General features: G+C 38.8%; 1 protein-coding gene and 1 non-coding gene across 2 annotated transcripts in view; both read left to right on the top strand.

Moving 5' to 3' along the window:
- GPR158 (G protein-coupled receptor 158) overlaps nt 1-26341 on the top strand; it is a 509338-nt gene that overhangs the window by 221055 nt on the left and 261942 nt on the right. The window lies entirely within an intron of this gene.
- LOC136407262 (U6 spliceosomal RNA) lies at nt 14501-14607 on the top strand. Its single transcript, XR_010751819.1, has one exon. It is a non-coding gene; the product is annotated as a U6 spliceosomal RNA (small nuclear RNA).

The raw sequence follows: 26341 nt of genomic DNA, 5'->3' as shown, positions 1-26341 counted from the left end.
TCTTTTGCATGTGGCTTTTCTTTTTTCTTTCTTTCTTTTTTTTTTTCATTTTTCTGAAGCTGGAAACGGGGAGGCAGTCAGACAGATTCCTGCATGTGCCCGATCGGGATCCACCCGGCATGCCCACCAGGGGGCAATGCTCTGCCCCTCTGGGGCATCGCTCTGTTGCATCCAGAGCCATTCTAGGGCCTGAGGCAGAGGCCACAGAGCCATCCTCAGCGCCTGGGCCAATTTTGCTCCAATGGAGCCTTGGCTGCGGGAGGGAAAGAGAGAGACAGAGAGGAAGGAGAGGGGGAGGGGTGGAGAAGCAGATGGACGCTTCTCCTGTGTGCCCTGGCCGGGAATCGAACCCAGGACTCCCACATGCCAGGCCACCGCTCTATCACTGAGCCAACCAGCCAGGGCCTGCATGTGGCTTTTCAATTTTCCCTGCACTATTTATTGAAGAGGCTTTCTTTTCTTCATTCTGAGTTTTTGGCTCCTTTATCAAAGATGATTTCAACATATATATGTGGTTTTATTTCTGGGCTCTCTATTCTGTTCCATTGGTCTCTGTTTCTATTTTTCTGCCAGTACCATGCTGTTTTGATTATCATGGCTCTGTAGTATAGTTTGAAATCAGGTATTGTAATGCCTCCAACTTCATTTTTTTTTTTTTCCTTAGGATTACTTTGGTTATTTGAGGTATTTTTATGGTTCCATATAAACCTGATAATTTTTTGTTCCATTTCTTTTAAAAAAAATGACATTGGAATTTTCATGGCAATTGCATTAAATTTATATATTGCTTTGGGTAGTATGGCCATGTTAACTATATTTATTTTTCCTATTCACAAACAAGGAATATTTTTCCATTTTATTGTATCTTTTTCAATTTCCTTTAATAATGCTTTGTAGTTTTCAGTATATAGATCCTTTACATTCTTTGTTATATTTATTCCTAGGTATTTTTTGTTATTGTTGTTGCTACTGTAAAAGGGGTTATTTTTTTAGTTCTTTTTCTGAAGTTTCATTGTTGGCATATAAGAAAGCAATAGGCTTCTGCATATTAATTCTGTATCCTGCAACTTTACTGTATTGGTTTATTGTTTCTAATAGCTTTTCTGTGGAGTCTTTGGGGTTTTCTATATACAGGATCAGATCATCTGCAAAAAGTGAAACTTTTACTTCTTCTTTCCCAGTATGAATGCTGTTTATTTCTTTCTCTTGTCTGATTGCTCTGGCTAGAACTTCCAGCACTATGTTGAATAGGAGGGGAGAGAGTGGGCAACCTTGTTTTGTTCCTGATTTTAGAGGAAAATTTTTCAGTTTTTTACCATTTTGTATGATGTTAGCTGATGGTTTTTCATAAATGGCCTTTATTACGTTGAGGTATTTTCCTTTTTTACCCATTTTGTTGAGTATTTTAAACATAAAATGATGTTGTATTTTATTGAATGCCTTTTCTGCATCTATTGATAAGATCATATGGGTTTTTTTTCTCTGTTTTGTCGATATGGTGTATTACGACGTTAATTGTTTTGCATATGTTGAACCATCCTTGTGTTTCTGAGATGAATCCCACTTGATCATGATGAATTATTTTTTGATTTGTTCTTGTATTCTATTTTCTAGTATTTTGTTTAGGATATTTGCATCTGTATTCATTAGAGATATTAGTCTGTAGTTTTCTTTTTTTGTGTTGTCCCTGCCAGGTTCTTGTGTGAGGGTTATGTTGGCCTCATAAAATGTGTTTGAAAGTATTGCTTCTTCTTCAATTCTTTGGAAGACTTTGAGAAGGATAAGAACCAATTCTTCTTTGAGTGTTTGATAGAATTCACTAGTATATCCATTTGGCCCTGAACCTTTATTTTGGGGGAGGTTTTTAATAGTTTTTTCTATTTCCTCCCTGCTTATCAGTCTATTTAGGCTTTCTACTTCTTCATGATTCAGTCTAGGAAGATTGTATTGTTCTAGAAGTTTATCCTTTTTTTTCTAGATTGTTGAATTGGATGGCTTATAATTTTTATAGTATTCTGTGATAATCCTTTGTATATTTATGATATCTGTGGTAATTTCTCCTCTTTCATTTTGGATTTTGTTTATATGAGTTTTTTCTCTGTTTTCCTTAATGAGTCTTGCCAGGGGTTTGTCAGTTTTTTTAAATCTTTTCAAAGAACCAGCTCTTTGTTGTATTAATTTTTTCTATAGTTTTTCTGTTCTCTATTTTATTTATTTCTGCTCTAATTTTTATTATTTCCTTTCTTCTGCTGGGTTTGGTTTGCCTTTGTTTTTCTTTTTCTAGTTCCTTAAGATGTGATGTTAAGTTGTTTACTTGGGCTCTCTCTTGCTTTTTCATATAAGCATGTAATGATATGAAATTCACTCTTATTACTGATTTTGCTGCATCCCAGAGATTCTAATATGTTGGGTTGTCATTTTCATTTCATTTTCTTTTGATCTCTTCTTTTATTTCTTCTTTGGCCCATTTATTTTTTAGAAGTATGTTGTTTAATTTCCACATTTTTGTGGGTGTGTGTTGTGAACAGTTAATGGCAAAAAGCCATTATAGATTTGAGGCTTAGCAGGGGGCTAAGTTCTCCACCCTCCATCTCCATATTTGGCTTTGATGCTGAGTGTTTGCACCCACTCCACTTGTTTCCTTGGGTTGTAGGAAGCAATATACATGCCCTTCCTCTGACTCTTTGTTTGTTTCAGATGTTTGTAAATTTCACTAATGTATCCTGTTTTTGCCTTGGGAGAGTTCCTGTCTTAGCCTTTGATGTGCAACTTTGTATCAGGGTCCTTGGTTTGCATAGGTCTATATAATAAAGCGAACTGGGGCTATGAGGCACTCAGATACTGCCAGGCAGTTTGAGGAGTCCTCCCTGTCCCATCGGTTTTGTTCTGACAAAGTGTGTTTCCTCAATTCCGCACTGTTATTTGGAGCCGTGCTGGTCCGCGGCAGGTGTGTTTACTTCTTTTTTGCAGTTGAATTCTAGTTTCAAAGCTTTATGGTCAGAGAATATGCTTGGTATAATTTCAATCTTTCTGAATTTGTTGGTGTTGATTTTGTAGCCCAGCATATATATGGTCTATTCTTGAGAATGTTCCATGTACACTGGAGAAAAATGTATACTCTGACATTTGGGATGAAATGTCCTGTAGATGTCTATTATGTCCATTTGTTTTAGTGTTTCATTTAAGGCCAATATTTCTTTATTGATTTTCTGTTTGGATGAACAATCTAAAGCAATCAATGGTGTATTGAGATCTCCAAGTATGATTATATATTTTTTTGGTTTGTACTTTTAGATCAGTTAGTAGCTGTCTTATATATTTTGTGCTCCTTGGTTTGGTGCATATATATTAAGGAATGTTATGTCTTCTTGATACATTGTCCCCTTTATCATTATGAAATGTCCATCCTTGTCTCTGGTTACCTTTGTTGTCTTGTAGTCAGCATTGTCAGATATGAGTATAGCTACTCCTGCTTTTCTTTGAATATTATTTGCTTGGAGAATTGTTTTCCAACATTTCACTTTAAATCTATTTTTATCCTTGTAGCTTAGATGTGTCTCTTGAAGGCAGCATACTGTTGGGTTTTGCTTCTTGATCCAATCTGCTACTCTCTGCCTCTTTATTGGTGAGTTCAATCCATTTACGTTTAGTGTAATTATTGACACTTGAGGATTTCCTATTGCCACTTTATATACTGTTTTCTGATAGCTTTGTGTTTTGTTTGGTTCTTCTTTTTTGTTTTTCTGTCATTTGTTTTCATTTGGTGATATTCTATACTTCTGTCTTCTGTTTCTTCTTTTTATAAGCTATGTGTTTCAGTAGTGGCATTTTCAGGGGTGGTTACCATTAGGTTATTAGAAGAAAAATTATCATGTTTATTAGAGCCCATTATCTCTTGAGTGCTTCTGCACTCCATCCTCCTTTGTTACTGCTGATCTTTATTCTCTCCTCTTTTGTGTTATTATTGTCACAGATCATCCTTGTTTTTATTGTTGTTTTGTTAAAAAAAATTTTACTTGTAATTTTGTCTTGTTTTGTTCTTTGTATCTGGTCAGATAACCCCCTTTAGTATTTCCTGTAGTGGGGGTTTTCTGGTGATAAATTCCCTCAGCTTCTGTATGTCTGTAAATGTTTTCATTTCTCATTCATATTTGAAGGATAACTTTGATGGCTATAGTGTTCTTGGCTGGTAGTTCCTCTCTTTCAGTACTTTAAAAGTTGGGGTCCACTCTCTTCTGGCTTCTAGAGTTTCTGCTGAGAAATCTGATGATAGCCTAATGGGCCTTCCTTTATATGTTACATCCTTCTTTTCCCTGGCTGCCTTGAGGATTCTTTCTTTGTCATTGATTTGTGATAATTTCATTACAATGTGCCTTGGAGTAGGTTTGTTTGGGTTGAGGTAACTCAGCATTCTGTTTGTTTCTTGGATTTGAGTCTCTAACTCTTTCCACAGGCTTGGGAAGTTCTTGATTACTTGTTTCAGTATGTTCTCCATTCCCCTTTCCCTCTCTTCCTCTTCTAATATACCCATTATTTTTATATTGCTCTTCCTGATGGAGTCAGACAATTCTTGTAGGGTTTTCTTATTTCTTAAAATTCATGAGTCTCTCTCTTCTTCTCTCTGTAGTATCTCTAGTTGCCTGTCTTCAATGTCACTGATTCTCTCTCTAGCCTGTTCTATTGGCTAAACTTGTTACCTCATTTTTCAGTTTGTGTATTGAGTTTTTCATCTCTGTTTCATTCTTTTTTATAGTTTCAGTTGCCTTGGTGAAGTACTCTTTTTATTCATTAAGTTGTTTTTTCAGCTCAATAAATTGCCTTTCCATGTTTTCTTGTCTCTTATTGAGTATTTTTAGAGCTTCAATTTTGAATTCTCTGTCATTAAGCTCTAAGATTTCCATGTAATTGAGATTTTTTTTCCTGGGGATTTTTCATGATCTAGCTGAGCTATGTCTCTGTCTTGTATATCCATATTTGATTTTTTTTCCTTGATGGCATTTGCAAGGGGTTATTGTTAATAACCCCAATAAGAGATAATTATTCCTTTTTCTGGCAGGGGCCACTGCACCAAAGATTTGCTTCTGCAAGATTCTTATGTGCTCTGTTAAGGCCTAGCTGTCACTTCTGTAATGATGAAGGCAGTGTTGTGGCATGGGTAGGAGGGGCTTATTGCTAGTGCTTTGCAACTTTATGATACTGGCACTGGCTGACCAGGCGTCCTACAGGGCCTTCCCCTACATCCCAACAGAGCAGGGGATTTAGTCTTCGGGTGCCCCCACCTCTCACAGGAGAAAGCAGTCAGGAGACCTAGTGGAGGAGGGTCTGCCACCACTGCTGTTGTTGCAGCAAGGAGAGCAATGAAGAACCGGGAGGCTGTGGTAACAGAGTCCAGTCTTTCCTCTGATATCACTCTAAACTCTCCAGGCATAGCCCTGGGCTGGGCCGGGGGTGCACGCACCACAAGCCTGTGTCCCTGAGTTTCAGGAGCAGCTGTGGCAGAGATCGCAGCTCAGAGGCTCAGACCCATCCACACATGCTAAACTCCATCCAGCAAGCCGGTGCCCGAGCTTCAGAGCCGGTGGTATGCAGATCCCAGATCCCAGATCCCAAATCTAGCACGTCTGGCACCACAAGGCTAAATTATGTGTGTCAGTCAGGCAGATAAAAGCATGCCCCAGTGTCCTGTGGGCCGATCTTCACAAGCTATTCACCTGCAGTTCTTGGGAGCTTGTCACTGCCTTTGTTTGTGCCTCGTAATAGCTCAGCCCTGCAATCATGGGTGCAGCAGATGCCTGGAAGTGGCCCTGCTCCCTGGTCGTTGCCCCTTGCTCTGCTCCTTCACCCCAGACTCTTCCCCCAGCTCTTCTGGGTCTGACACAAAGCCTGCACAAACAGCGCCTCCCTCCCGCAGGTCCGTGAGGAAGGAGAAAGACTCAGTCCTCTGGTATTATTTTTCCTCTGTGCTTTGGCCCGCCTTCTTGCATGATGGTACCTTTGTCTATCTAGTGTGTGTATATTTCAGGTTCATCTGGGTTTTTTTTTCTCTGCATATAGTTGTAGAATTTATTGAAATTTCAAGGAGGAGAATGAGCAGTATCTTTCATTCCACCATTTCTCTGATGTCACTCCTCATTTTTCAGTTAAAACAAAAAGAATAAAATACATAGGAATAAACTTAACAAAGGATGTGAAGAACCCATATACTGAAAACCACAAAGCATTATTAGCAAAGATTGAAGAAGACACAGGAATGAAAAGATATTCCATATTCATGGATTAGAAGAATCAATATAGTTTAGTGGCCATATTACTCAAAGCAATATACAGGTTTAATGCAATCCTCATCAAAAACCCAATGGCATTGTGGGCTCTGAGAGGTCACATTCTGAACAAAGCCTGCTTCTTTATCACAATAAAGGGCACTGCTATCCAAAAAAAAAAAAACCCCACAAAAAATAACCCCAATGGCATTAAAAAAGATAGAACAAGATTCATCACATTTGTAGGGAGCCAAAAGTGACTCTGAATAGCCAGAGTAATCCTGAGAAAAAAGAATGAAGCCAGAGGTGTCGTACTCCCTGACTTCAAATTGTACTTGCAAAAGGAAAAAAATAAAAACACCATGATAATGGCAGAAAAATAGACACACAGACCAATGGAATAGAATTGAGAGCCCAGAAAAAACCTGCATGTTTATGGGAAAATAATATTGGACAAAGGAGCAAATAATATACAGTGGAGAAAAGAAAACCTCTTCAATAAATAGTGCTGGGAAAATTGACAAGCCACATTAAAAAAAATGAAACTAGGCTACTGTTTTTTCCCATATACAAAAATTAATTCAAAATGAATCAAGATCTACATATAAGACCTGAAACAATAAATTACGTAGAAGAAAAGATAAGTACTAAATTTGTGAACCATGGACATTGAGAGCTCTTTATGACTCAGCCCAAAGACAAGGGAAATAAGGGCAAAAATAAATGAATGGGACTATATCAAATTAAAAAGCTTCTGCAGACCAAGAGAAACCAACAACAAAACAAATAGGCAATCAACTAAATGGGAGAAGATATTTCAAACAACAGCTTTGACAAGGGGTTAATATCCAAAATATTTAAAGAACTCATACAACTCAATACCAAACAAGAAAAGAATCTGGCCCTGGCCAGTTGGCTCAGCGGTAGAGCATCTGCCTGGCGTGTAGGAGTCCCCGGTTCGGTTCCCGGCCAGGGCACACAGGAGAAGCGCCCATCTGCTTCTCCACCCCTCCCCCTCTCCTTCCTCTCTGTCTCTCTCTTCCCCTCCTGCAGCCGAGGCTCCATTGGAGCAAAGATGGCCCGGGCGCTGAGGATGGCTCTGTGGCCTCTGCCTCAGGTGCTAGAATGGCTCTGGATGCAACAGAGTGATGCCCCAGAGGGGCAGAGCATCGCCCCCTGGTGGGCATGCCGGTGGATCCCGGTCGGGCACATGCGGGAGTCTGTCTGACTGCCTCCCCCGTTTCCAGCTTCGGAAAAATGAAAAAAAAAAATTAAAAAAAAAAAGAAAAGAAAAGAATCCAATTAAAAAGTGGGCAGAGGACCTGAACAAACACTTCTTCTAAGAAGACAAATGGCCAAAAAATGTATGAAAAGATGCTCAACTTTATCAGCTATCAGGAAAATGCCAGGTGGCACAGTGGGATAGACTGGTACACAGAGGACCCAGGTTTGAAGCCCTGAGGTCACTGGCTTGAGCATGGGCTCACTTGCTTGAGTGTGGGATCATAGACATGACCCCATGGTCACTGGCTTGAGCCCAAAGGTTACTGGCTTAAACCCAATGTCACAGGCTTGAGCAAGGGGTCACTTACTCTGCTGTAGTCCCCTGGGTCAAAGCACATATGAGAAAGCAGTCAGTGAGCAACTACGGTGCCACAACTATGAATTGATGCTTATCATCTCTCTCCCTTCCTGTCTGCCTCTTCTTATTTGTCCCTCTCCCTGTCTCTGCCACACACACACACACACGAATGACTATTATCAACAAAACAAATAATAACAAGTGTTAGAGGGGTTGTGGAGAAAAAGAAACCATCATTTACTGCTGATGAGAATGTAAACTGGTATAGCCACTATGGAAAACTGTACAGAAGTTCCTCAAAAAATTAAGAATAAAGTTACCCTATGATCCAACAACCCCTCTCTGGGTAAGTACTCCCCAAATTTAAAAACATTTGTTGCAAAGATATATGCATCCCTATGTTCATTACAGCTTCATTCATAGTTTCTGAGACAGGTAAACAACTGAAGTGTCCATTAATAGAGGATTGGATAAAGAGGAGGCAATACTTATATGCTATGGAATACACTCATCCATCAGAAATCATAAAGTACTGCCACCATTTGTGACAACATGGATGGATCTTGAGTGTATTATGCTAAGCAAAATAAATCAGATAGAAAATATCAAGAACCATGTGATTTCACTAATATGTGTGATATAAAACTGAAAGTAAAAAATGAACAAACAAGACAAACAGACAAAACTCATGGACACAGACAGCAATGGTGGTTAACAGAGGGAAGGGAGGTGGGAGGTACAAAAGTCTAACGGGGTCAAATACTTGGTGATTGAAGAAGATTTGATTTTGGGTGGTGCCCACACAATGCAATAGACAGATGATATATCATAGAATTATATACTTGAAACCAATATACTTTTATTAATCAGTGTCACCCCAATAAATTTAGTTTAAGAAAAGAAAATTATATGGGTGATGGAGCTATCTGTGAAGTTACTCAAATGCTTGACTGGGCATCTATTTTTAAAATGAATTCTTTGCCTGACCAGGTGGTTGCTCAGTGGATAGAGCATTGGACTGGGACGTAGAGGACCCAGGTTCAAGATCTCAAGGTCGCCAGCTTGAGCGCAAGCTCATCTGGTTTGAGCAAGGTTCACCAGCTTGAGCCCAAGGTCACTGGCTCTAGCAAGGGGCCACTCAGTCTGCTGTAGCTCCCCCCTAGCCCCCCCATCAAGGCATATATGAGAAATCAATCAATGAACAACTAAGAAACTGCAATGAAGAATTGATGCTTCTCATCTCTCTCCCTTCCTGTCTGCCTTTCCCTATCTGTCCCTCTCTCTGACTCTCTCTGTCTCTCCCACAAGAAAAAATAAATAAAATGAATCCTTGTACAGTGGTACCTTGAGATACAAATTTAATTTGTTCTGTAACCAAGCTCGTAAGTCAGTCAACTTGTATATCAAACTGCTGAGACTGGACCCATGTGCCAACGTGCCAACTAGCGGCAGCTTCCAGAATCACAACTCGTATCTCGGAATTTCGCTCGGATCTCGAACAGAAATACAGACCAATTCACAGCTCATATCTTAAAAAAATTGTATGTCGGTTTGTTTATATCTCAAGGTACCACTGTATTTAGCTTGTCTACCTATTTATAAAAATAAAATACAATATGTGGATAAGCTGATCTCTTTATTTGAATTTTTATTCTTGAATTCTGTATAATTCTTGCAAGATAAAAAAAAATACATAGAAAATAGAACCAGAGGGAATGTATAAAAATTAATAGCATTAAAATATTTTGGGCCCTGGCCGGTTGGCTCAGTGGTAGAGCGTCGGCCTGGCGTGCAGAAGTCCTGGGTTCTATTCCCGGCCAGGGCACACAGGAGAAGCGCCCATCTGCTTCTCCACCCCTCCCCCTCTCCTTCCTCTCTGTCTCTCTCTTCCCCTCCTGCAGCCGAGGCTCCATTGGAGCAAAGATGGCCCTGGCGCTGGGGATGGCTCCTTGGCCTCTGCCCCAGGCGCTAGAGTGGCTCTGGTCACAACAGAACGACGCCCCGGAGGGGCAGAGCATCGCCCCCTGGTGGGCAGAGCGTCGCCCCCTGGTGGGCATGCCGGGTGGATCCCGGTCGGGTGCATGCGGGAGTCTGTCTGGCTGTCTCTCCCCATTTCCGGCTTCAGAAAAATGCAGAAAAAAAAAATATTTTGAGTAATACCACTGTAAGGTATTTTTCTCTGCCGAGAAGGAAGGAACGGGGCTCGGAGCCACCAAGTGTAGAATAGCAAAGGCTTTATTGAGTACAGTGCATCCCCCCCGGCAAGGTTCCCTGGCCCTGAGGTAAGATGGAGGCCAGGGAAGTTGCACAGATTAAACCGCATGGGAGATATTTAAAGGGATCCCTCTAGGGAAGTTGAGCTAATATGACATGGTGAAATCTCACTGGCTGGCAGACGGTCACTTTTTTCCAAATGGTTCCTGTGAAGCCTCCTTTGGTGCACTTGGTTGTGGGCAATCCTAGCCAAAGTTTGCGGGTCTGAGTTCCCCATGTGACCATCCCCCATTATCCACTGACCTTACATTCTGACCTTTTGTGTTAAATAGAAAAAGGGGTGCCGTTTATTCATCTGGCCACTTCCTGCTGATTAGGGGCATCGTGGGGAGGGGAAGATCAGAAGGTGGTGGCTTTGAGGGGCGTCAGGAGGAACATCTGTTTGGCTGTGACTGGAGAAACTTCGCGGATGTGGTCCTGTAAGGATTTTTAAAAAAGAGGAGTGATAGGGGGATTTGTAGGGTCCAGCCTTTTAGTGAGCTGGAAATGAATGGAGTCCAGTGGTTCCGACTGCCAGTGGTCCTGTAAGGAGGCAAACTTGAGGCAAAACTGCATGTCAGGAGTAGTGTAAAAGGGAGAAAAAAAAGGGGGTCCCATCCATTCCCATAACCGAGACCTGTGAGGGAACTAGAGGTTCAGAGTGTGATGGCAAAACAGAGAGGGCAGCCCTTGTGTCCACAAGAAATGAGATGGACTTACCCACTTGTTGCAGCATACCCTGGGTTCTTCGTGTCCAGGCTGTGTCCTAGGAGTTTGAGCGATGCGCCCACCTGGCTGGATTGGCCTTCCCATTCAGGCGGCTTGTCCTGCACGTAGAGGCGCTGAGGAAAAGCCTGTTGCCCAAAGGGGCAATTGCTCCGCCAGTGACTGGGCTGCTTGCAGTCAAGGCAGGGCTCAGTGGGCAGCCACCAGCAGGGGCCCTGCCGGGACCAGTGGTCCTGCTTGCCACACTGAAAGCAAGCTGCTGGTGGCTCTGTTGGTCTCAGGGTTGCCACAAGAGTTGGGGTTTAGAGCATTACCTTCTGCTGCATGCAGGCCTGGAAAATGGCCTTGGCCTGTTTCTACTAATTGGGACCATTAAAAACTTTAAATGCCATGTTCACAGGTCCAGGATAGGGGTTTGGGGGTTGAGAATAAGAGAAGGAGGGCTCATGCGGAGCCCGGCACCCAGATCCCACAGGAAACGCTGGAGCCAAAGGCAGGACAAGGCCAGAACTTCCTGCAAGAAAATTAGGATTGGACGTTGGGGTCCTGCAAACCGGTGTAAGAGCCAATAGTAGGTGGAGAAAGGCCTGAAGGAGGACGGACTTAAGAACACAGTGAAGGGAGGGGCCCCTGGCCAGCAGGGGAGGAGAAAGAGATGGTAGTGGTGAATAAGAAACAGGTTTTTGCAAAGGGAGGGAGGGGGCTCTCAGAGGGAAGAGACCCAAGCACAAAAGAGGTCCACAGAGGGACCAGAGAAAAGTCCCGAGAGAGGGGCGCCCTCGGGGCTCAGACAGGAAGGAGAGAGAGTTGGGAGTCCACGGAGAAGGAAAGATCAGGAGTGGAGGTTTTAGGTGAGGTTTCTCTGGCCAGAAAAAGACCTGCGCAGTGGAACAGGAGCACAGAGATTAAGGACGGGTGCGTGAATAATTAGAAGCCATGAATGTAAGAGATCTCCAATCAGTTCCCAGCTTTTTTGGCGATAGTTAAATTGGTGAGTGTGTTAACACCGAAAGTCCCTTCAGGAGGCTAGTTCAGTGGGTTCTGTGGCCTGGCCACAGTGGAGAAGAAGAACAGTTTCTTCTTCTTTAAGGAGGGAGATTCCTGTGCCCCCACAGCTGCCCTCAGTCCTCGGAGTGGTCAGTATTGAGTATCAGCATCCTAAAAACTCAAGGTCTGGCCACGGACAAAAAAGGTAAAGTGGATGTGCTTGGGGACAAGCACACGCACTCGGATGGACGGAAAAGACTTCCCTGATGTAGCTATGGTTTCGGACAGGGATTCTCGGAGGAAAGAACTGTGGCGGGGGGAGGCAGGGGACTTACTGCACCGTGCGCCGAAGTGGGTGGAAGGTCAGAGATCCTGGTTCTTTCTCCTGGTTCTTTCTCAGAGGGGATGAGGAAGAGGAGCAGTCCTTGCGGACTTCTACTCCTCCCGGGTTTTCGGCACCAAAATGTAGGTATTTTTCCCCGCTGAGAAGGAAGGAACAGGGCTCGGAGCCACCAAGTGTAGAATAGCAAAGGATTTATTGAGTACAACGCATCCCCCCCGGCAAGTTTCCCTGGCCCTGAGGTAAGATGGAGGCCAGGGAAGTTGCATGGATTAAACCGCACAGGAGATATTTAAAGGGGTCCCTCTAGGGAAGTCGAGCTAACATAACATGGTGAAATCTCACTGGCTGGCAGATGGTCGCTTTCTTCCAAACAGTTCCTGTGAAGCCTCCTTTGGCGCGCTTGGTTGCGGGCGGTCCTAGCCAAAGTTCGTGGGTCTGAGTTCCCCACGTGACCATCCCCCATTATCCACCGACCTTACAACCACAAACCATTTATGTTGTACTTTGTTGTGATTCAGTGGGCTGTTAAATAGTGGATGCTTTTTGCCTCCTCCACAACCATCTTCCCTCCCCTTTGCTCTTCTTTGTTAATGGAAATCTGATTCCATGCAGATATCTGCTTTTCCCTTACGAGTCAGGATTAGGTCCTGATAGATCTTATCCAACTTGGTGCACTCTCCTATTCCCTTGTCAATAACTGGTTTAAGCCAGGGCTGTCCATTATAAAGCTGTAACTAATGAGACAAGATGGAAAAAATGTCTGCTAAAGGGATTCTGAGAAATGTTTTATTTGTTCTAAAATAGAATAGGTTTCCTTTTCTGCCTCTGGACACTATGAGGCTTGGAAATATAGCCATTTTTGATCATAAGGTCACAAGCTACATGACAAAACTGATACATGGATATATATGGAAAAACAGTAAAATGAAGAAAAATCGGGTCCTTAAAGATGATGTTAAAGTAGTGAATTAATCAACATTGGAATTGCCAACCTCTTGGGTTCTTTTGTAAAGTAATGAATTCCTTATTGGTGTAATTTAGTGGAGTCAAGGTTTTCTGATACAGCTAAAAACATCCTAATTAATACTAGCTAAAAGTATCCTAAATATTCCTCATTGTATATATTTGTTTTAATATAATAGCATGTTAAAATTATGCAAATGAAAACTCTAAATAATTCATGACTATATGGAATTCTGTAGGTGCTTAAGTTCTTATATAGAATATTTTCTGAAAATATAGCAGTACTTGAAATCTCTTTCTCAAAAGGAAGTTGGACCACTTTCTTACCCATACTTGATGATATTGTTTAACTTTTGAAATTTAAGTTAAAATTTTTAATTTTTAAATTTTGTTTTTTAACCTTTAAAATTATTTTATTGTATCATATATATGCCATATAGAGTAAACTGCCTGAATCTTATTTGGCAATCAATTTTTGTAGGTTTTGCAAAGTGAACCACCACCCAGATTAAAATCCAGGACATTATTAGCTTCTCAGGATCCTTGTTGTGCTCCCCCCTCAACCACCCCCCTCCATCAACACCATCCCCCTATGCCTAAGGTAACCACTTTTCCAACACCAGAACTAAAGTCTCCTGTTTTGAATGATATATATTTGATTCACTACGCAGCCTTTTGTGTCTGGCTTCTTTTGCTTAATAATTTGGAATGTGAGATTCACCCATGTTATGCATAGCAATAGCAGTTCATATTAATTCCTTCTTAGTATTCCAGTGCATGAATATAACACACCTTATTCATTCTACCAGCTGGACGCTGGATTTTTGTCTATTGTGAATGATGTAGCTATGAACATTCTCACACACATCTTTTCGTGCATATGTATTCACACACATCTATTGAGTACACAAGTATGGTAGTGCTAGGTGAAATGGTGGGCAAATGTTCCTCTATAGTAAATATTGCCAAATAGTTTTCTGAAGCAACTGTATCAACATATAGTTGTTCCATACATATATAATTGTACAATTTTCTCTACATACTTGTCAACATAAGATATTTTCAATTTAATTTTAGCCTATCTGCTATTCTGTAGTGCTCTCTCATTTTATATTAATTATCATTTCTCTGATAACTAATGAAGGTGGGTACCTTTTTATATGTTCATGAAACATTTGGAGTACTATTTTTTGAAGTTTATATTTAAGTCTTTTTATATTTTTTCCCCAAATAGGTTTCTTTTTATTAGTGATATATAGAAATTTGTTTTATATGCTAGATATATACCCTTGGTCAATTATTACAAGTATTGAAATATTTTTTTCCCCTACACAGCTTGTCTTCTCACTCTGCTAATGAAATTTTTGTGCAAAAATAAGGTTTTTGGTGCTCGCTTTGGCAGCACATATACTAAAATTGGAACGATACAGAAAAGATTAGCATGGCCCCTGCGCAAGGATGACACGCAAATTCGTGAAGCGTTCCATATTTTTATAGCCTGTGTTTGTATTGTTACTAAGAAATTTTTGCCTAGTCTAAGGGTATGAAGATATTCTCCTCTGTTATCTTTAGAAGGTATATTGTTTATTTGATCCATTTGGAATTGATTTTTGTATAAGTGTGAGGCATATTATTTTCATATGTGTATTCAGTTAACCTCAGTGTTTTGCAAAGGCAGCTTTGACATAATCAGATAAAAACATATTTATTAATCTGTTCATGTGTCTGGTTTCTATCCGTGTACCAATATATCATATTTTTAATAGTATGTGCTATAAATTCTCCAACTTTGTTCTTTCTTCAAATTGTTTTTTATTATTATTAAAGGTTTGTATTTCTATTTAAATTTTTAAAAGAACTTGATCACTTATACCAGAAAAACAACCCTGCTGAAATTTTGATTGCATTAAATTTATAGAGTAGTGAATCTATTTGATTGGTGTTTAACCTATATATCAATATACAGAGAACTAACTTCCTTACAATATAAAGTCTTCTAACCCACTAACATTTATTTAATTCTTATTTTCTCTCAGTGATGTGCTATGATTTTCTCCTAGAGGTCTTACACATATTTTGTTAGATTTATTTCTAAGTTTTCAATGTTTTGATACTATTCCAAAAATACTTTTTTATATATATTAATATTGTTTTTATTTTTATTTTTTTATTTTTATCTTATTTTTATTAATTTTAATGGGGTGACATTGATAAATCAGGGTACATTGTTCAGAGAAAACATCTCCAGATTATTTTGACATTTGATTATATTGCATACCCTTCACCCAAAGTCAAATTGTCTTCTGTCACCTTCTATCTGGTTTTCTTTGTGCCCCTCCCCCCACCCCTTCTCTCCCCTTCCTTGCCCCTTCCCCAACCCCCTACCCTACCCCCCGTTACCATCACATTCTTGTCCATGTCTCTGAGTCTCATTTGTATGTCCCATCTATGTATAGATTCATATAGTTCTTAGTTTTTTCTGATTTACTTATTTCACTCAGTATAATGATATCAAGGTTCATCCATGTTATTGTAAATGATCCGATGTCATCATTTCTTATGGGTGAGTAGTATTCCATAGTATATATGTACCAAGGTTTTTTAATCCACTCATCCACTGACGACCACTTGGGCTGTTTTCAGATCTTTGCTATTGTGAATAATGCTGCCATAAACATGGGGGTGCATTTCTCCTTTTGGAACAGTTCTATGGTGTTCTATGGTATATTCCTAAAAGTGGGATAGCTGGGTCAAAAGGCAGTTCGATTTTTAATTTTTTGAGGAATCTCCATACTGTTTTCCACAGAGGCTGCACCAGTCTGCATTCCCACCAGCAGTGCAGGAGGGTTCCCTTTTCTTCCCATCCTCACCAACACTTATTCTGTGTTGTTTTGTTGATGAGTGCTATTCTGACTGGTGTGAGGTGATATCTCATTGTGGTTTGAATTTGCATTTCTCTAATGATTAATGATGTTGATAATTTTTTCATATACCTATTGGCCATCTGTATGTCCTCTTTGGAGAAGTGTCTATTCATTTCTTTTGCCTATTTTTTGATTGGATTGTTTGTCTTCCTGGTGTTGAGATTTACAAGTTCTTTATAAATTTTGGTTATTAACCCCTTATCAGACGTATTGTCAAATATGTTCTCCCATTGAGTAGTTTGTCTTTTTATTCTGTTCTTGTTGTCTTTGGCTGTGCAAAAGCTTTTTAATTTGATGTAGTCTCATTTGGTTATATCCTGTCTTTTATTTCACTTGCCCATGGAGATAAATCAGCAAATATATCGCTGCGAGAGATATTTGCCTATGTTTCTTGCCTATGTTTTCTTCTAAGATGCTTATGGTTTCATGGCTTACATTTAAGTCTTTTATCCATTTTGAGTTTATTTTTGTGAATGGTGTAAGTTGGTGGTCTAGTTTCATTTTTTTGCAGGTAGCTGTCCAATTTTCCCAACACCATTTATTAAAGAGGCTGTCTTTGCTCCAATGTATGCCCTTACCTCCTTTGTCAAATATCAGTTGTCCATAGAGCTGTGGGTTTATTTCTGGGTTCTCTGTTCTGTTCCATTGATCTATATGCCTGTTCTTATGCCAGTACCAGGCTGTTTTGAGTACAATGGCCTTATAATATAACTTGATAGATATCTGGAAGTATGACACCTCCCACTTTATTCTTCCTTTTCAGGATTGCTGAGGCTATTCGTGTTCTCTTTTGGTTCCATATAAATTTTTGGAATATGTGATCTAAATCTTTAAAGTATGTCATTGGTATTTTAATTGGTATTGCAGTGAATTTATAAATTGCTTTGGGTAATATAGACATTTTAATGATGTTTATTTTTCCTAACCATGAGCATGGTATATGCTTCTACTTTTTTGTATCTTCCCTGATTTCTTTTATCAATGTCTTATAATTTTCCGAGTACAAGTCTTTAGTCTCCTTGGTTAAATTTACTCCTAGGTACTTTATTTTTTGGTTGTAATAGTGAAGGGGATTGTTTCCTTAATTTCTCTTTCTGACTGTTCATTGTTGGTGTATAAAAATGCATCTGATTTCTGAGTATTAATTTTATCCAAAAATACTTTAAAACTTATTTCTAGCTGCTTATTGTTAGTATATGAAAATGAAGTTGATTGTTAATTCTAATAGTTTTTTGTGCTTCCTTTTGCCTTCCTATGTACAGTGTTGTCATCTCTGAATAATAGTATGTTTATTTCTTCCTTTTGAATTCTCATACCTCAGTTTGTCTTTCTCCTGTTTCGTTGGTTAGGAATTCCATTACAATTTGTTTTGGGGGGTTTTTTTCTGTATTTTTCTGAAGCCGGAAATGGGGAGAGACAGTCAGACAGACTCCCGCATGCACCCGACCGGGATCCACCTGGCACGCCCACCAGGGGGCGATGCTCTGCCCACCAGGGGGCGATGCTCTGCCCCTCCGGGGCATCGCTCTGTTGCGACCAGAGCCACTCTAGCGCCTGGGGCAGAGGCCAAAGAGCCATCCCCAGCACCCGGGCCATCTTTGCTCCAGTGGAGCCCTGGCTGCGGGAGGGGAAGAGAGAGACAGAGAGGAAGGAGAGGGGGAGGGGTGGAGAAGCAGATGGGCGCTTCTCCTGTGTGCCCTGACCGGGAATCAAACCCGGGACTTCTGCACACCAGGCCGATGCTCTACCACTGAGCCAACCAGCCAGGGCCTCCATTACAATTTGAATAGAAGTGTTCATACAAAGACAGCACATGCCCTTGTTCCCATTTCAGTGGGAAAGCCTTTAATACTTTATCATGAAGTATAATGTTTTCTGAAAGCTTTATGTAGATGAATTTATCATATTAAGGATGTTTTCTTTTCCTTATTTGCTATGCTTTTGTCATGAAGGAGTTGAATTTTATCAAATACTTTTTCTGTGCACTATTGGAATGATCATAAAATGTTTTTAAATTTAGCAAATAATGGGTGACATTGATCAAAAAGAGTACATAGGTTTCAGGTGAACATCTCTTATAACATTGAAACTGTTGATTGTGAAGTGTGCCTGTCATCCAAAGTTAAATTATTTTCCATCACCATATATTTGTCCCTGTTTACTCCCCTCCTCCCTTCTCCTTCCCCTTAGTGACCACTTTACTTTTGTCTATGTCTGTGAGTCTCAGTTTTATATCCTACCTATGTTTGAAATCATACAGTTCTTAGCTTTTTCTGATTTACTTATTTCACTCAATATAATGTTCTCAAGGTCCATTCATGTTGCTGTAAGTGGCAATATGTCATCATTTCTTATGGCTGAGTAGTACTCCATTGTATATATGTACCACATCTTCTTTATCCAATCCTCTATTGAGGGACACTTTGGTTTGTCCCTCAATATCTTGGCCACCATGAATGATCATATAATTTTTATACTATATTTTTTAATATGGTGAACTATATTGAATGGGTTATTTTTTAATATTAAACTTATTTTATACTTCTGGAATAAATTCAATTTTTTTCTAAAAAATGATCATTTTATACATTGCTTCATTCATTTTGCTTTTACATTTATAATTTAGAAATTAGAATTACTTTTGGGAAAATGCTTACAGAATATTAGTTTACTTCTTTTTAGTTCTGATTTTTTGCCTTAGTCCCTCATGTCTGCCTTCCTTAGAAGCACTGTGTTTGTCTCCACAGGTCCAATCTGGCCTCTAGGTTACATATATTTTGTTTGAACTCTATCTCCCCTGATACAAACTTGCAAAGGTCTTGAAGGGGGAAAATGTGGTGATTAGTACAATCACTCAATGAAATTCTTTTTCTCAGGATCTTAGCCTCTCAAGTCCTGGTTGCTTTGGTGGCTCTCCAAAGCCTTGAAACAATTAGAGTTTTTGTTTGTTTTCTTGTTTTCTAAATGTTTTAGTCTCAGCAAGAAGATTAGTTTGAAATAAGCTGTAATGTGTTGGCTAGAAGTGGGATTTCCACAACAAGCTTAAAAGGCTTATAAAAATTATTTGGACTGTTAAATGTATATGTTAAACAGGGAAATTACAATCAGAGAAAGACTTTAAATAACTATGTCTACCTAGTATGTTCAAGTAATTAAATAATAAGATTAACAATTCCAGAAGAAAACTGGAAACTAGAAAAAAGGAATCAAGTTGATAAATCTAGAACAGAAAAGTACAATGACTGAATTAACTATTGAGTGCCCCATATTTAGATCTAACATCAGATTAAGTACTGAAACAAAAAGTTAATGAATTAAAAGAGGTAAAAGAAGCTGCCCAGCATGAAGTGTGTAGAACAAAGGATGAACTGTGTAGAGAAGCTTAGAAACATAGAGAACACATGAGCATGTGCACCACAGGTGCAACTGAAGTTCTAGAGGAACAGGGGGAAGAGGATGAACCAAAAGTAATATTTGAAGAAATTATGGAAGACTTGACAATTAACTTTTTATCATATAGGCTAGAAGCCAAAAGACCATATAATAACATCTTCAATATGCCAAAAGACAGTAAGTGCTGATTTTGAATGTTGTATCTTTCATAAATGAAATAAACACATTTGAAGATCAGGAAAGACAGAAAATTCATCAGTATCAGAGCAGCACTAAAAAAAATATTAACAAGTTTCTTTAGGCAGAAGGATAATGGTAACAAGCGGAAGTGTGGAGATACAGGAAAAATGCAAGAAGTAGAAACATTAAACATGGGTAAATGAATATTGATTTACTAAACAATAATGATGTTCTGTTAAAATGTGATAGAATATAAATTGGTAGGGAAGTTAATTGTGTATTTTAATGTCTGTAAATTGTCTGGACAATTTATGTTAGATTTGGATAAGTCAAAGAAAGATATTATAAAGTCTGGGGCAACATCTAAAGTAATAGTAAAGGGATAAATAACTCTGAAGCTACATATAAAAAAAATTAAATAATTAAAAAATGAATCCAAAAAAGAGGATTAAGGAAAGGAGAAAGAAGAAGGGTATATTTTAGTAAGAATTTATTTGTACTATAGTAGTCATCAAAATATCTGTACCATCATATTATTGTTAGTGGAACTTCCTTTGTTCTCTGTTTTTGGCATGAGCAAACTAGTAATTTCCCCCTCTCCTTCATAAACCATTATTTTAAGTCTTTTTTCCCCAGGTCTTATTTATTCTAGATTTCATCCTGACACCATCTTACAGATGTGTCAGTATTTTGCAGCATTTATCCAAAGTTCAGTTCATCCTTAAAATGTATTCTAGGGATAAAAAGCAAACAAACCTGCAAACAAATGAAAATCTATGCCTATGAAGAACTTACTTTCTGACCCCTGTCCTGTTAAATGCCTCCAGTTTTCTCTCCATACCCAGCTATGATGTAATTGAAAGATTTCCTAGTACTTGGTGCTCTTGAATTATCTTCTCTTCTAGCATCTTTTGTGACACAAACATACCATACTTACAGATCTTGAAATATGCTAAACTCTAGCATATACACCTGTCCAAGTATAATTTATTGTATTCCTCAGATAATAGTTCCTTAAGAATAGTGTGCTAAATTACTCATAATGTTTTTATTTCTTCCACTTCACTTTTACCAGTAAGCCCTGAGGAGTGTGTGCCCATTCTTTGTCCCTGGCAATGCTGAAAGGAGCATCAGAAAGCCTATATGCCAGCAATGACCCTCCATCTTTTATATTAGTCCCATATCCTTACATCATTTCCTCTCCTGTTCCTTATTGTTTCTTCATCTCTGTAGTCCTCTGTCTTTTTTGGATCCTGATACATACCTAATATTCAATGTCACCTAGTGGGGTAACATTGGTCAGTAAGAGCACATAGGTTTCAGGTAAACATTTCTATAGCATTTGAACTGTTGATCGTGTTGTGTGTTCATTACCCAAAGTCAAATCATTTTCCGTCGCCATATATTTGTCCCTCTTCACTACACTACTCCCCAACCCCCTCCCCTTGGTAATCACTTCACTTTGATCTATGTCCATGACTCTTATATGGTTCTTTTTTTTAAATAAGAAAGGTAATTTAGCTTTTTTATAAAATTTGAGATGGCAAAGAAAAATGCAATAAAGAAAATTAAAAGCGTCTCTATCTTACCATCCTAAGATAATAACTTAAAATTTTAGTGTGTATTCTTGGAGATTTAAAAAAACAATTCTTTCTGTTGTTTCAGAGAATCATTCTGTCTTTGGAATCGCTCCCTTTTTTTTCTTATTATTGATTTTAATGTATTATATTTATATAGATTCTAGTGTTGCCCCAAATACATCTCCCCTCCCCCGTATTTCCTTCAACATCTCTCCTTTTTTGCTAAATATGATACAGTAACTGAGATTAGTATCCTTTTACTCTTAGCCTGGCGGAGAAGAAGGTGCCTAGGAAAGTGACATGGTGTGTGTTGTATGTAAGTTACAGTTTAGAAATGAGAACTAAGTTCTTTTATTTTTCAAATTCCTTATATTACCTGTCACTGGGATCATGGTTTTGTATATTTCTTGGTTGTACTACACTTACAGAAGCCCAGGGCCTCTGGTGAAGAGAAGTCCCAGTGTCAGACTCATGAGCCGGTCTCCAGTTTTCTGCACCTAAGGAAGGGCTTGCTCTTCTCAGGTCTTCCAATACACAAACTACTCATCAAATTCAATCAACTGTTAATGAAAGTCTTTGTTTTGAGCAGAATGAGACTTTGTTCAGATGTATAGCAAGCCTCCTGTTTTCTGGGACAGTGCAATTTGTATCTTGCCAATAATGGAGTTGAGTTTAAGATGCCTCAGTAGCCTCTTGTTAATCCCAGGTATTAGAAGTGGATATTGTTGGCCTCTATAAACAATCACTAGGTATCCAGAATTTCTAAATTTTGATGTTCAGTCATTTTTTAGAGATAAGGAAACCATGACCTTGCTTCTAAATTTTGTCTTAATTGGAAGAGGAAGAGAGTAGGCTGATGAGTAAAACCTGATAAGTTTCCAGATTCATTTTATTTTGCTCAACCTGCTTAAAACTGAATATAAGAATAAACAAGTTCATAAGTTTTTTTTTTCTTTCTTTCTTCAAAGTGAGAGGAGGGGAGATAGACTCCCGCATGCACCCCGACTGAAGTCCACCCAGCAACCCCTGTCTGAGGCCGATGCTCTGCCCACCTGGGGCCGTGCTTACAAATGAGACATTTTTAGTGCTTGAGGCAGAGGCTCCACGGAGCCATCCTCAATGCCCAGGCCGGTGCTTGAACCAATCGAGCCATAGCTGTGGGAGAAGAAGAGAGAGAGAGAAAGAGAAGGAGGGGAGGGGTAGAGAAGCAGATGGTGGCTTCTCCTTTGTGCCCTGACTGGGAATCGAACCTGGGATAATTCATAAGTTTTAAATTGCAAAAAAGCCCTGAATATGAAAGACCTCTTTTTTTTTAGAAAATTAACTTTAACAGGGTGACATTGATAAATAAGAGTACACAGGTTTCAGGTGAACATTTCTTTGGCATTTGAACTGTTGATTATGTTGTGTACCCATCACCCACAGTCAAATCATTTTCTGTCACCTTATATTTGTCCCTTTATTCACCCATCCTCCCCCTCTCTCATCCTGTTCCCCCACAGCCCCCTCCCCCTGGTAACCACTTCACTTTTATTGATGTCCATGAGTAAAAGACCTGTTTTGACTTCATCTGTTATTATCTGTATGTCATTAGGAGGGTGTTAAATTGCCTAAATCTATGAGCATATTTTAATTATTCTGCTTACAAAGATAATAATACTAATTAATATCACATGACTTATTTAATGTATGGCTCTATTTCTATTTAGGCCATAAAAACCTATAATTGGTGATTTTACAACTCCTCCTTGATTTATCAAAATCTTGTTTAGTAGTTTTTAAACTTCAGAATACAAAATAAAAATCATCTAAGGTGCTTTTGAAGAATTAAGATTCCTGGACTTAATTCTGAAAATATTTTTAATTAATAAATCTAAATGGGTCCCAGAAAGCTTAACAAGTACCCTTGTCAAGTCTGAGGCAGGTGTTTCCTAGGCCATTTTTGTGAAAACCATTGTTTAACTTATATAACACCTAGCAGGTGATTATTTGCCTTGTTAGAAGATACACAGACACTGTGGACTTTGAATCATTAAAAGTTGTCAGCATATTCTCAGGAAATAGAAAAAAAATATATCCTTATTTTAAAGTAGGTATTTTACTTAAGATCATTGCACATATTAAAGAAAATCAGTGATATAACTAGAGGCTAACTCAGACCTGCTACATTAATCTGGAGCTACTGGGTCATATTTGCTTTAGTTGGGTCTGTTTTTCCATTGGTGCTCTGTGCTTGGCATTCTCCTCAGGAGCAGCATTCATCAGGATTCAGCACTTTAAAGGATTAGCGGCTGGAAACACTCTTCGAATTTTGCAGTATTAAACTGAAATATGTCTCAAAATTTAAAGATGTGGAGAATTCTCTGGCATTTTTTGTATTATTTTGGTTGGGGCTGGAGACAAATTAAAATTAAGTGGTTTTTTTTTTTTGTTTTTTGTTTTTTAAAGTTTGCAGACTTTTAGATTCTTCCAGCTTTCTGGTTTGACTCATTCCTGGATAAAATATTCCAAATGCTTTGTAATAAAAAATTAAATATCTAAACATAAAGCATTTGTACCATCATTAAGCATAGAAATGCTAGTTTCATTCATAGTTATTATATTCAAATAATGCAATTTCTTTCTCCAGAATGCATGTTGTTTGCTCTACTTCACCCTGTTTTGAAATAGAAGCCAGTGTCCATTTGCCATGTAACTAAGAACAAACTCTCTCTGTCTTCTGTGCCACAGAAGAACATCTAACCTGCTCTTTAGTGGTCCCTCAGGCAATATTCTGCAAACAGAGACAAAAAGGACCCTCCTGCCGGCTGACCAGTGGGAATTCTGCTGATGGAAGCCTTTCTCTTGCCCATCTTACTGTGTGGCAAGGCTCTTGACAATATTTCTGACTTCTAACATAGAACAAAAGATAAAGGCATCTTTGTAGTACTTTGATCTCTCAGGAAATCAGGCAACAAGAGCCCCCCCCCCATATAAATTCTAAACCTAAGTCTAGAAAATGTCCATAATTCTAGTAATTCTATAAAGCTGCCATTTGTATTTTTATGACTCAAATATTTAAACATAAGGCAGATTAAAATATTGCAAAGGAAAGAAGTAAAAGATTTGTTGATTAAACATAGAGAGATATCAATTCTATTCATATAATCCTTATAATTATGGAGTTAATAATGCAAATTTGCAAATGATAATCTGTTTGGTTTTATAAGGTTATTAATATTAGCTAAATTACTTTGGTAAAAATTGAAATCTGCTGGCTTATATAATTTTCACCATAGTTGTACTTCAGCTACATAAGATGTCTTAATAAGTGCTTTTCTTATTTTACAGACAGGGAAACTAAGGCTGAGATAGTTCAAATCCTATTCCAGAAAGCTCCCAAAGGAGGTATAGGGTGTCATAATCCATTATAACAATGCCAGGGCTTTGGGCAGCAAGACATTTGAATGGGGGAAGCCTGAGGGAAGGTGCTAGTGATATGGTACCTAGAAAATTGTTGGATTACAATCCCTGTGAGCAATCAGCGCTGCTTCTACAGCATCCTGGGCAGTAGCAGAATGAGGAAACTGGAGTTTAAATATAGCACATCTAAGTCTTAGGCCTGGAGCTGAGCTACTGACCTAGGAAACGCCTAAATGTATTTAACAAGGTTTGCTTAAATAAAACATATGTTTACAAGTATCTCTGATAAACAAACTTTTCTCTTTTGTATGTCTGAAAGAATTCATAACTTTAAGAATACTTATTTTTGGCCTGGCCTGTGGTGTCTCAGTGGATAAAGGATCAACCTGGAATGCTGAGGTCACCAGTTTAAAACCCTGGGCTTGCCTGGTCAAGGCACATAAGGGAGTTGATGCTTCCTGCTCCTCCCCACCTTCTCTCTCTCTCTCTGTCTCTCTAAAATGAATAAAGTCTTAAAAATAAAAAGTTTTTAAAAAGTTAAAAAAAAATAAAAAGGATGAATTAGAATAGGCTTTATCTTAATTGGGTTTACCCTAACTTGCAAAAATCAATGGGACATGGAAGGGTGATCTCTTCTATTAGTGACTATGTATTATGAATATCCAGAAATTCATGCTTATTAATATAATTTAATATTTTTTAAAAAATGGAGAAATGGTCATTAAACTTTGTTGGCAGGCAGGATTGCAGTCAGAAGAGGGTTATTGGATAAATGAGTTACAATGGCCCTAGTGCCTCTTCTCCCTTGCTGACATACTTGACAGTGTTCCTTCTCTAAATCTTACTCGAGATTCCTTTGAATTGCTTTCTTTCTTTTTTTTTTCACTTCTCTCTAATCTGCTCTTTATGTGTAAGCATAACATTAAAGATGCTATTTGTAGAGCTACAACATTTTTTGACTTATCCAATTGGCCAATTTTATATACTAATTTTGAAAGGATTAGGGCCAGGGTTAGAAGTGACGATCGTGGGGAAGGTGAGAGAATGGAAGCTTCTCCATGTTCACAATTTAGGGAAGGGTGTGTTGACAGGGAATTGAAAATTTATTTTCTAAATATTTACTGAGAATTTGTTACCATGGAGACAGAACAGTTGTTTCAGTATTAGACCCAAATGTTGGAGAGGGAATGTCCGTTGGTGACCTCTCCTCCACCTTGGCTAGCATTCGCCTGCCTTTCTTGTCCTCCTGTATAAAACAAGGCTCTGTATTTTCCTATCTGTGACAGGCTCATGATAATGTTTTTATTTCAATTTCTTTCATTCATTAATATGTGCATTTATTTATTTACTAATTCACTCAACAAATATGTGGTTGCCAGGTACTCCTGGTCCAATTGATTGTAGATGAGTTAAAATGAGTATTATAAGATGTATAGTAGAAATGCTACCAAAATACTGAAAGAAAATAGTTACCTCTCGCCAGGTGAGATGAGAATCTCATGGGAGAGGTGCCACCTGTGCAGAGACTATGAGACTGAACAGGTGTCTTACAGGGATAGGCTGGCCTCCTACATGTGCTCTCACTCTAAATCTTTCCTAAGTACAAGGTGTGCTTGTGACGAGAAGGTACTCTTGGAATTCTGTTTAAAACCTTGTCTTTTTTTTTCAAGAAGAGTATCTAACATTTGGAATAAAAATGCGACTGCTGCAAACCAGTGCAGTTAGTAATTCCAGGTCCTGAGGGAGAA

Source organism: Saccopteryx leptura, chromosome 5 (assembly GCF_036850995.1).
Source record: "Saccopteryx leptura isolate mSacLep1 chromosome 5, mSacLep1_pri_phased_curated, whole genome shotgun sequence".
NCBI lineage: Eukaryota > Metazoa > Chordata > Mammalia > Chiroptera > Emballonuridae > Saccopteryx > Saccopteryx leptura.
The sequence above is the reverse complement of the archived record's forward strand: the minus strand, read 5'-3'. Positions and strand labels throughout refer to the sequence as shown.